The sequence below is a fragment of the Triturus cristatus genome, chromosome 4_1, assembly GCF_964204655.1.
Source record: "Triturus cristatus chromosome 4_1, aTriCri1.1, whole genome shotgun sequence".
NCBI lineage: Eukaryota > Metazoa > Chordata > Amphibia > Caudata > Salamandridae > Triturus > Triturus cristatus.
In genome coordinates this window covers 103,184,352-103,196,975 of record NC_140585.1, presented here as the reverse complement: position 1 = coordinate 103,196,975, position 12,624 = coordinate 103,184,352, and the positions used below count along the sequence as shown (strand labels likewise).

General features: G+C 46.6%; 1 non-coding gene across 1 annotated transcript; it reads right to left on the bottom strand.

The window, feature by feature from the left end:
* Window positions 1–10,463: 10,463 nt before the first annotated feature.
* On the bottom strand, window positions 10,464–10,536 carry TRNAK-UUU (transfer RNA lysine (anticodon UUU)). Its single transcript has one exon. It is a non-coding gene; the product is annotated as a tRNA-Lys (tRNA).
* Window positions 10,537–12,624: the final 2,088 nt, after the last annotated feature.

Here is a 12,624-nt window from a genome sequence, read left to right as displayed (position 1 = left end):
AGTCGGTCTAAAATACTTCAGGAGTCTGTCCTCTTTCTTATTAGAATCATATTTGTTCAAATGCTTGATTGCTGGAACTTCAGGAAGTACCGTATCAAAATTTGAAAAGAAATACTCGAACTGTCTCCTGTCATAAAATAAACTGAGTAATAAACTACAAGAAATCCCATATGTCAATGGGAGATGATGATACTTGATACCCTCATCCACTGAAGCAGGCAACTGCATACACACATAGCAATCCTTCACATCCATCGCATCAACATACTCATACAGCAACCTTGCATACGCATTAAGCTTAAAATCACCCTTCGATAAATCCATGTGTAGTCTGCGATCATCCCTCATCTTCGATGTTTCCTGTTCCCTGATACTGACACCACTCTGCCCTGGGGTAATAGGTGTAGGTGCTCCCTGAACCTTCCCCTCTTGCCTGTGAGCCACCATGTATGAACTTATCACTACCGCAAATATGGTGATTATCACAACTCCTACCAATGTGCCTATTATCAATTTAGCCCTACGATGTGGGTTTGCAGGATCTGCCATCTTCGGAATGTACTCAGTGTCCAATACAGTCTCTGAAAGGGTAAGTCTCTTTCTCATCAGTGTCTCTTTCGGAACTTAGGCAAACCTCCCTAACTTTTCTTCGTTCTATAACGGAAAAATCCCTGATTTTGTTCTTCTTCCGCTCGGATCTAGGTTATCTTCTTCTCTGCTTGCAACCTTCTCAAATCAATCTAACATAAGCGCTGGTCCCAACAGCTCCAAGACTCCCTGCAATATTTCGAGCTTAAGAATGATCAGTTCTTGTGGATCTGGCACAGTCGTGAACGTCGGGAACTCCAAATTGTCCAAGATCATACCTCGAATGACACTTAGGAATGGCGGACTCGGAATATGAATCGTCAAAATTCCTTCGATCTCCAATCCCGGAACCTTCAGCAACACTTCCACCCTCTGGAGCGGGACACTGTTGACCAATGTCATCGACCTCAACCTTCCCGTGCTCGGTAACCCTGGCATCAGTCACTTGATATGCCCACTCGGGTGAAGCGTACTTCCGACTTGGCACTCTTGTTCTCTTTGATCTTCTCACACCTTGAGGATTCTCCTCATCCCCTGATTCTTCTTCTGGTTCTTCCGAAACTGGTGCAAGGTCTGTGTCCGGAGCCAACCTCAGGTTTACCCGGTTCTGTCTTGCGGGCCAAACCCTTTCTGCTTCGGTGGCACCTCCGGTCTTCTCCCCGATACCCTGTGCACTGACTTCCTCTTCTTCGCCCGAACTCGATTCTGTACTACCCACTGCACCTCTTGCTCTTTCGCCGGTTTCTGGGTCAGTACTTCTTTCACGTTCTTCCTCAACTCGATTCAGTGCACCATCAGCCGCTTCAGCAACCCTTACAGCTTGACTGGCCCTCTCAGGAGGCTCTGTCGGCTCACTGGGATCTTTGTTCTCGAGAGGGGCTGTATCTTCCAAGGGTGCTGGAACTCTACGGGTATGAGAAGCATGCACCCAGTTCGGTAAACCTCCACACTTGACAGCTGTGTTCGTGACAAGAATCACTTGAAAAGGGCCGCGCCACCTAGCATCCAAACAACTCTTCCTCACGTGCTTTCGGACTAGGACCCAATCACCTGGGTCCAAGTCGTGGCACCGGTCACTCGCAGCTGGAACCGTTGCTGTCTGCACCTGCTGAGACACAGAACGGACCACGTCAGCAAGGCCTTTACAATAGTCCAGGATCATATCATCAGTGATATTTATCAGAGCAGTAGCAGGTATTGCAGGCAAACGCATCGCTCTTCCCATGAGGATTTCATGGGGTGACAACCCAGTCCTTCTATCAGGCACACTTCGGAGGCTCATAAGGACCAAAGGTAATGCATCAGGCCATTTCAGAGACGTAGACGAACACACTTTCGCCATCCGAGCCTTCAGAGTTCCATTCACCTGCTCCACTATCCCTGAAGCTTCTGGTCTATAGCTACAGTGTAACTTCTGGTCTATATTCAAAGCAGCACAAAGCAACTTCATAACTTCGCTGTGGAAATGAGTTCCTCTGTCCGATTCAAAGGACGTCGGGAACCCGTACCTTGGAATGAGTTCTCTCAATAATAGTTTCGCTACTGTGAGTGTGTCGCATCTGCGTGTAGGGTACGCCTCCACCCACCTGGAAAAGACACATACTATCACTAATATGTACCTCAACCCATTACACTTCGGCATTTCGACAAAATCTAACTGCATCCTATTGAAAGGTCCCCCTGACCTCCCTATGTGGCTCAACGTCACAGCAGTTCTTTTCCCTACATTCATCTGTTGACAAGTGACACACCTCTGGCACACAGTTTCAGCCACTGCACGAAACTTCGGATTGTACCAAGTCTGACGAAACACTCTCATCATGGCATCCCTACCAAGATGTACAGCACCATGTATCAACCTCGCCATGGGATTCAACAAACCTTCCGGCAATACTGCTCGTCCATCATTCGAAACCCATATATCCGCCTCTCCCTTCTCACATCCCGCTCGTATCCAACTATCACGTTCCTGATCCGAGACCCCTTCCTGAAGCTGTTTCAGTTCCTCCCATGAGTCGGCCATTGCTAACATCTGACCGTACAACACCTCCTCCCCAGTTTCCTCAACGTGGGTCTCAGTGAAGTTGCATCCCTGTTCTGCACAAAACCGGGCTACTTCATCAGCGTAGTTATTTCCCAACGAAACAAAATCGTTCCCCTTTGTGTGTGCAGCACATTTAACAACAGCAATTTCATCAGGACCTTGCAATGCTTTTAACAATTTCCGTACATGTTCACCATTTCTTATAGGAGAACCTGACGACGTCATAAACCCTCTCTGGGACCATAGCTGTCCGAAGTCATGAACCACACCAAACCCATACTGGCTGTCCGTGTAAATAGTTACACGGATCTTGTCGGCTGCCAAACAGGCACGAGTCAAAGCAATGAGCTCAGCCACCTGTGCGGAGTGTACTCCTTCCAAACAAGCGGCTTCAACCACACCCGTGATGGTGCATACAGCAAACGCTGCTCTCAGTCGACCGACACTGTCTCTTAAACATGAACCGTCTACAAAGAAAATCTCATCTGACGCTGGGAGCGGTTCATCGACAATGTCGGGTCTCGGTTTGGTGCATAGTTCAGTCACATCGAGACAATCATGGTCCTCACAATCTTCATTATCATCTATAATTGGAATAGGTAACAATGTAGCAGGATTTAAAACAGCACACCTCTTCAATGTCACATTATCGGCTGCAAGGATAACTTGCTCATAACGAGTCAACCTATTATTCGTGAGGTGCTGTGTTTTAGTCCTAGTCATCAACAATTCAACAGAATGTGGCACATGTACAGTAAGAGGATGCCCCATCACAATGCTCTCGCATCTCTCGATGCTGACACCTGTTGCCGCAACGGATCTGAGACATCCGGGCAACGCAGAAGCTACTGGATCTAAAGTAGCTGAGAAATAAGCAACTGGTCTACGGACACCTCCATGATTCTGGGTTAACACTGCTAATGCGCAACCTTCTCTTTCGCAGCAGAATAATGCAAATGCCTTGTTGTAATCCGGCATTCCCAACGCAGGAGCGCTACATAAGGCTTCTCTCAGCCTCAGAAATGATTTCAAACAGTCGTCGTCCCATGGTACCGGATCACTTACATCCTTTCGCGTCAGCCGCTGTAAAGGCTTCGCTTCAAAGGAAAAGTTTGGGATCCACTGGCGGCAATAGCCCACCATTCCCAAAAACATTCTAACTTCCCTCTGCGTCGAGGGAACTGGCATTCTCAGAATCGCATCAATGCGATCTGGAGACACCTTCCTTTTACCCTTCTCAATTCTGTGCCCCAAATACTGTACCTCAGGTAAACAGTATTGCAGCTTGTTTGGAGACACCTTGTGACCGTTCTCTCCCAGGAAGTTCAACAATGCAATGGTATCGACCTTGCAAGCGTCTTATGTCTCTGACGCAACAAGCAGGTCGTCAATGTATTGCACCAAAACAGAGTTTTTCGGCAACACAAGACTTTCAAGATTCTTCTTTAGGAGCTGATTAAAAATCGACGGGCTCTCCGTATACCCCTGTGGGATACGGCACCATGTTAATATACGATTCTCTAGCCTAAATGCAAAAAGAAATCTACTCTCTTCATGTAGGGGAATCGAAAAAAATGCCTGACACAAGTCAATCACTGTGAACCATCCAGCTTCGCATGGGATCTGGACCAGTATCACAGATGGATTCGGTACCACTGGACAACATGGAACAACTATGTCGTTTATTTTCCGCAGGTCTTGCACTATCCTGAACTTCCCACTTGGTTTCTGCAATCCCATAATGGGTGAATTACATGGACTACCCATGATCTCCACCAGTATTCCCTGCCTAATCATAGACTCAATCACAGGTTTAATCCCTGCAACTGTTTCAGGCGATAGTTTATACTGAGGTGTTCTCGGGAATTCTGCGTTTGGCTTAACCTGTATCTTCACTGGTTCCACTCCCCTGACTAAACCGATCTCCTCTCCGCTTAGATCCCACACATCGGCCGATACAGACTCCCTCAAATCCGGTGGAAGCTCCTCCACTGTCAAAGCCGGGTACATTTCCACGCACACCCGCTGATTTACAACCTTAAAGGTCGCGTCATCATCTCTTGTCTGTACCTCTACTCCCTTCGGGGTACAGTAAATTGTGCAATTTAGTTTACACAATAAGTCTCTTCCCAACAAACAAACAGGACTAGAGTCGCACACCACGAACTGGTGACGATCCCTAAAGTTTCCTATCCTGACTGGAATTGGTTCCGTTAAGGGGCTCACTAGTCTCTTGTTCGCCACTCCAACCACTTGTATGCATTCCCCCGAAAGGGCTACCCCCGGAATTACCGCTGACCTTATAGTTGACCTGGTAGCCCCCGTATCTACCAAAAAGGTAGTCGGGCGTCCATCGAGTTCTGCTTCCACAAAAGGTCCTCTCTGATCTACCTCTAGAATAGCCCTAAGGAGGCAATCATCATCCTGACCTAAACTTAGCTGCGCCAGCAAATCTGCATCCCTCTCCTCTCCCACTTCGAACATGGGCATTTGCAAATAAGTCCGAGCTCCCTGCTGTATGTTCTGCATCCTGGGTGGCTGGGGAACCTGCACCTGCGAGACGCCGGTCCCCCCTTGCATCATTCTTGGTACAGTCACCGTCTGTACCTGCTCCGCCCCAGGGACCTGACCCATTCCTCCCTCCATCTGCGGCTGATTATAGGGGTTCAAGGGACACTCGCGCCTCCAGTGTCCCACCTGGTGACACTGGTGACAAGCAGTCGTCTTCTTCAAGATCGCTACATCTATGCCTGTCCTAGGGTCAACGGGCCTCGGCCTTCCCTGACCCTGCGCGTTCTGATTCCCTGTCTGATAATTTCCCTGTCTCCGCCCCACCTGACCCCCATTCGGCGGTCCCTGAGCAGCTTGCATCTGAATGAGCAATAGGTTATCCTTCATCTTCTTGTGCTTGGACTCAATCTCATCCGTGCAGTACCTGGCGTACCGCAAGATCTCATCTACAGGCTTATTCTGCCAACAGATCAAATGCTGCTGTATCATGAGACTGACCTCGGGCTTCAAACCCAGCACGAACTTAGACACAAACTGTCCCATGTCCTTCGTTTCCAGCTCATCTAAACCACTGTACTGCTTAAAAGCCTTCAAAAGTCTCTCATAAAATTCATGTACTGTCTCCTTTGGCTCCTGCACTGTCCTGTCTATCTTCACCCAATCGATGTCTTGGGGTGAAACCTTCGATTTCAACCAGGTAATTACCTTATCGTACAGCCTCATTACCACGGGCGACGGACCATTTGTAACTATGTTCCTATCAGGCTCATAGTCCGGCCAATCAACAGCAATTTTACATGCGTTCCACAGATCTCCCGGAACCACGATATCGAATAAGGTGTTCAGATCTATCCACAACACCTTCGAAATCTTAACGAAACGCTCAACTTGCTTGTACCACTCTGCAGGCTTCTCCCTGAGCCTGGGAAAATCATTCGTAAATGATGCCAAATCCCCCCTGCTCCATGGTACATGCACATATCCTCCATTCGCCACCTCTCTCAAGGGAAGGATCTTTACCTCCTGCAAATCTCCTTCAGAGCTCCCTCCTTTCGCTCCTCTAGAATTCTTTTTCCTAGCCCATTTCTCTTGCCATTTGTCAAGCATCAGCCATATTCTCATAGCTACAATCAGTTCCCTAGTATGTGACCTTAGACCAACAACTCTTTTCTCTTCCAATTCCCGCTCGGTACAATGCATCCTATGGTTCCCTTGTAATGCTCTAGTCTTGGATAGATCCACCCCATATTCTCTAGCCAAACCCGCCAGTTTCTCATGTGCCACTCGTGCTTTCCGAGTCACATCTTTTGCTACAAAAAGCAATTCATCCGGAGTATATGCCACTACTCTCTCAAGAGGTAGATTCCCATATATTATTTCATCCGCCTCTGCTTTAAGTCTTACTACATCTATCATTCCTGCCTTCAAGGCCCCTTTCAACACCTGACAACTTGCTCCACGTCCCTCATCATACTCGCATTCCGGCTCCTGCTCTCTCCTTTCTTCTGGTAGTTCTATGGGAGCAGAATGGCTCGTAAAGGCAACTGGGGTTGTCCCCGCTCGGCCCATACTCCAGCTCATTTGCTTCTTTGGCGGTACCCATGACCCTGAATCTGATCTTGACTCCATCAGAGTCCTCGGCCTCACCGGTCTCTCGTCCTCTTCGCCCCTAGATGTGTCTGACACCGCTGCTAATGGTGTACTCCATTGTACAGGGCTTGGAGGTCGGGCCGTTGCCCCTTCCAACTCACTTTCCCCGCTTTCTCTCCTCGTTCTTTCTGCCACTCGTTCTGACCTCTCTCTTTCCTCTGATTCCGGACTGTATATCGACACAATCGGTCCAATGGTGACCGGTACCCTTAAGGCATCCGGTAACCTCATCTCTCTTCCAATCCTTCCACTGGTCTCCGACTGACCCTGTGAACTCGCTGTTTCAAACGAAACCAACCCTTCCACTCGGGTCTCAGGCTGGATTGTTACCCTCCTAGAGTCTCCCCTCTCACCCCACCTATCATCCTCTTCATCTGGATTATAAGGGGGTGGTCTCTCGTCTAGCAATCTTTGCAATACCCCATCATCAGAATCACTATCTTCCTCTTTCTGTGCTTTCCCATGCCTTATCCCAGTCTCCTCCATTAGCGCGGGATACAGTTTCGCTTCCTCAATTGTCTGCACTCTCCATCTTTTCTCCGCTGCGTCCCACTTGGCATCCTGAAATGCCCTAATCGACTTCCTCATTCTCTCCTGACTTCTTCCCTTTTCCTTATCATGCGCTGCTCTAATCCACGCATGTAATGCTTCAAACTGTGCTGGTCTTGGCAAGGGTTTTAAGGACCCCATCACCGTCTTCAGTTGGTACAGCACCGCTAATCTAAATGAGCCGTACCTCGGGAAAGCTAATTCCCCTTCACCTTGTGTAACCTTGTGCCAGTTCTCGATCCAAACTATAGTATGTAACCCCACATTCTGTGCCATGTAATGTGCCGGGGTATCCTCGGGAGGGGCTTCTTCTCCCCCACGAACCACCACATGCTTATCGCCTCTACACAACTCTCGCAAAGCCCTAAGGCACTTCATAATGAGCAAATTCGATCTCGCGCTCTATTTACTTCTTGTTCCCGAATCCTCCAATAACAGCGCGACTCACACCAACCGGCCTATCACAGCGCGACACCCTCTGACGTCACCTTCCTTCGTTCGCAGCAGTTCCCTTCTCCAAAACTCGTTTCACGCTTACTCACGTCCCATTCACACACTGAAATAACCAATTAAGTTACTTCTCTGGCTGTCCGTCCACAGCCTCTGACTGTTCGTCCACAGTCTCTCGACCTTGTTGACCTCGATTGGCGCCCGTCTGCCCCGTCCGGCCAGACGACTCGCCTCTGATAGGTTACTAACACTCCGATCTGCACACCACAACCCACGACCAGCGTTAAGTTGCCATACACACACGCATTCGCTCCCCCTATCTCGGTCCAGGTGATCGATGGTACCTCACGATCTCCTTTGGGTGGTCAACAAAATCTATCTCAGGTGTCTTCTACACCACAATTCCCGGGCTGCGCGCGCTCACAGCCTGATCTCACAATCACACGACATACACAACAACTCCGCAAGACATCACACAACAAATCAACACCGCAATCTACAACCACTCATTATGTTCATACTCACTCCTGGAACTGCTGCTTTCTGCCGCACCGCTACTCGCCGTCGATGCTCATCTGCTGCCGTCTGCTGCTCGCCATCTGATGATTCAGCATCGCTTATCGTCTCTTGGGCCTCAAGGGTCACTTATCCTTATCTAATCTTCCCTCGCTATCAGTAAGAAACCATCCTCGTTTGCTACCAACTGCTCCGGCCCATTTGAGTATCTCGCAATTATCTACTGGAACCCACTCTGGTCAGATGGACCTTTTTACTTGCCCAATAGCGTGGAGGGAAAAACACACAATTATCAATTACTGTCCGCAATTTGCCATAATCAAGGACTCGAGACTTAATCTCTTGGCTCTCTGGTTTTTATTATCAGCATGAAGATTTGCAGATACAAAGTCCTCAATACGAGGCACAACAAGTACATAGGCACTAACACAAAAGCTACTCTACGGAGAATCCGCATACGGCTAAAAATAACTAAAAGTACAATCTCTAAAAGCATGAGGTAGAACACCACCAAGCAAATGTCGATACTAGGGACACTGAACCATACCATCTCTGTCCCTACTCTGCACTAGATGACATCCCTACTTAGCAATCCCTTGAGACCCTCATCGAATAAAAGGTGTCAGAGTGAAACTTCATAAGAAGACTTCACTTAGAGAGCTGGTCTAAGTTGCCCCCTCTATCTCTTCGCCTAGCCTTCCTCTGCTCAGGGCTGCTCTGATCTGCCTCCACCCTCGGGGCGCTGTCCCTAATACAGAACCCCAAATCCCAGAACACGCCCTTTGCGCCTCCTCTTCTGTGGGGTCGTCTTTCAGTAAATTTCCACAGAGCGCTGTCCAGTTCCATCGTCCATCGCTTGGCCTTGAGTCCCAGACGCCATCCGCACTAGGAGTTACGATTGGCACATTCCAATACACTCCCATGTCTGGCTTTTACTACATAAGTCAATTTGTGAACAAAGAGCTTCTCTACTAACGAGCAACTGTCCTTGCACCTGGGGTGAGATCATGCAAAGCAGACATTCTTCACATCTTTTAAGTTGCAATTTACTACAGCCTAAAACCTCTACTGGAATAAATCCTTTTTGGCCTATTGCCCTTGGCTAACATAAGAAAATACCAGGCCTTTCGCCTCAACGATATATGCGAATTCTGGCCACTACTTCGGTTACACAAGCGGGTTTCAATCACAGTATTGACATTTACGTCTTTCTTTCATGTGTGGTCAAGCTAAACAAACTACAGACACGAAGTCTAGGGTGCACATTTCTAACACCACATTACATTTCACATAAACTAAACTCTATACATTTCTCCAATACGTTTACAATGGGCTTGTACATAGCTAGCACTTCTATTAAAATCGATATAGGTTATACAATTCGTAATACATTGCACACAAGATACCTGGATACACATTTGATTATATGCGGGTGCCGACTAACAGTGAGTATAATGCACCCCTACAATTTTCAAACTTTTAAGCGCTACATCACACGTGTGCCTTTATCAGCAGCACTTAAAACGGCAAAGATGTTAGTTGCAGTTTCGTTTCTTCAGGAAAGAAAAAACATAAATAAAGATAACTACAGATAACATTAGCAAGAAATACACATGGATGAATATAGCTGGCAGCGTTTAAAAATAAATAAATATAGATAAAATTACCAAGAGATAAACATGGATAAAGATGTATGGAAAAGTTTAAAAATAAATACCAGAAACCCGGGAGCCCTCTAATGTAATAGCCTGTGAGCAAGCGCCCTTTCACTGACTTGTCAGTCCATGAATAAAATAGCGTGAATCACATCACGCATGTTATTTGGGAAATAATTTCGAAAACGTAGTACAATTCTGCTTCGCACGCATTTTTTTTTCTACATAACTTCTCGTTAGTTTAAGTAACACACAACCCGCTGTGGCTCAGTGACTTTCTTGTTTAAACAGCAGCGCCACCGTGTGCTGTGAGGCAAAACTGTGTGTGTGTCTGAACTGAAGAAATACGTATCGCGTATGAGAATACAAACTACAGAATAGCTTTGGAGAGGCGTATTTTATTTTAGTATTATTTTTTTTAGATTGGAAATATTGACAAACGTATTTTATGATGCCTATATTATTATAGTTATAAATATGTAGTATAAAAAAAAAGTGGACGCCCGAACAGGGACTTGAACCCTGGACCCTCAGATTAAAAGTCTGATGCTCTACCGACTGAGCTATCCGGGCTCTTGGAAAAACTGGTATCCTTAATTACTCTAGTATTCATTAGAATGGTATGTGTGTTTTACAGTTTGAAAGGGATGCATATTAAAAAGCAAAGATTTCTCCCAATACTGAGGACAGTATGTGTTAAAAATCCAGGTAGATGTCAGCTAACGAGTCATTGTACACTGATGCCTCTTAAATGTCCTTTCATCTGAGCAGACACACCTTTGTCCATCTTGGTCTGTCACATATGTCTGTTTGCTTTGTTTCTTTAGTCATTTCTCATCAGAGCTGCATTGTATTGGGTATCCCAACTCAGCTAGTAGTGACAAAGAACATTTACCGCATGCTTAGCTGTAGAAAGACCTGATGTAGGGGACACTTTCAGCGATTCTGACTTGTTAGCCAAAGACACTTTGAATGGCAGGACTTTTCAGCCAATAATTACAATACTGGAATCAAAACTGCAATCTCTCCAGTAATTTTGAGAAAGTTTCATTCGAAAAAGGTGCCAAGTGGATCGAACAGGGATAATTAATAAGTATAAACATAAAATAAGTGTCACCGAAAAGGGTCGATTTCTAGGCCCCAAAGGGGGCAGACACAGGCACTCAGAAGTGTGGCAAAACTGCACACACTGAGAAAAACATGCTCAGTGGATGGTGCATTCACAAATTACAAACACTTCCAGGGCACACAGCTGCCGCCATTTCCCAGACCTCTTGAATTTCAGTAAACGTGCACAGTTCACGTGGCACACAATAGTGAATACTCACTATACCACTCACTATACGCACATTTGAAGGTCACACAGAGCGGGGTGAATGATAAAAGGCTCGGGACAGCCACTGAGGTACAAAACCCCATATTTTCTTATATTTTAACTTGGGATTGATAGATTGGAGATTAGAAGGCCTTACTTTGATTTACTGTCATCTGCTGAAGAAATAACGTTTTTGAGAATTTAGAAAAATGGCAGGGAGGCGGACAGTTCTCCAAATCCATGTCACACATGTGTCGTAAAATCTGCTTTAATCCTTGATTAATATATGTTTTCCCCCGCATAGTGTATGTGTAGAAGCTGAGCAGTGCATAGCAGCAGCCATCTTGCGTGGACACTTCGTCCCTGCACCCTGCCTGCTCACCCTAGTGTAGCTGGGCGTCAGAATGCTTCAAAGCCTTATTCTACTCACTAACTAACCTGTCAAATTAATAGGCAACCACTGCAAAAGTATTGCACAGGGAAGATACAGGCACACAAACCAGCCTGTGTGGTCGGTGTCACCTTCGTGCCCATTTCACTGTTCCTCTCTCACTAGCCGGCCAATGTGTGCATATTCCTTCCTTATTTGGGAACAAACATTTTAGGGAAAATTGTCGCTCGCCATAGACGTACTTGGACAATTAGTCCCAAATAAATCATCAATTTTATAAAGATTTAAAGGCTGAAAGTTTGAGCAACACTGAGTGGAAATTAAGGGGCTTATTTATGAGCCCTTGTGTCACTTTTGCGCCGCCGGTGCGTCACTTTTTGTGGTGCACGAGCAGGGTAAAAAATGCGCCATGTAGCGTCATATTCACAAAGTGACGCATCTAGGTAGATGTGTCACTTTGTAAACCCCTGCGCCACATTATACCTGCGCCAGGTATAATGTATGCAGGGGGGGGGCGTTCTGATGCAAGAAAGGGTCGTAGAAGTGATGCAGTGAAATCTATGAGATTTCACTGCGCCACTTCTAGGACGCAAATGCGTCAATATCTCGTAAGACTGACCAGGCACATTTGAAATGGGACTTACCCCTGTGAAATTACCCATTGATGGAGTTGCGTCACTATTGTGACACACTCCAGCAATGTGTCATTTTTGCGCCTACAGATGCGTCAGAAATACTGACGTATCTGTAACTACCTGCGACATGATGCGTCATACTGTAAATATGACGCATCCAGCATGTCGCCATGAAAAGTGACGCATCGCTGTTTTCACGCAGAGATGCATCACTTTTCATAAATGGGGCCCTAAATGTGGCTAAAGTCGAAGTTATGTTTCTCTGTCCAGAACATATTCTAATCACCCATTCACTTTGTCACTAAACGCTGCCTCTACTA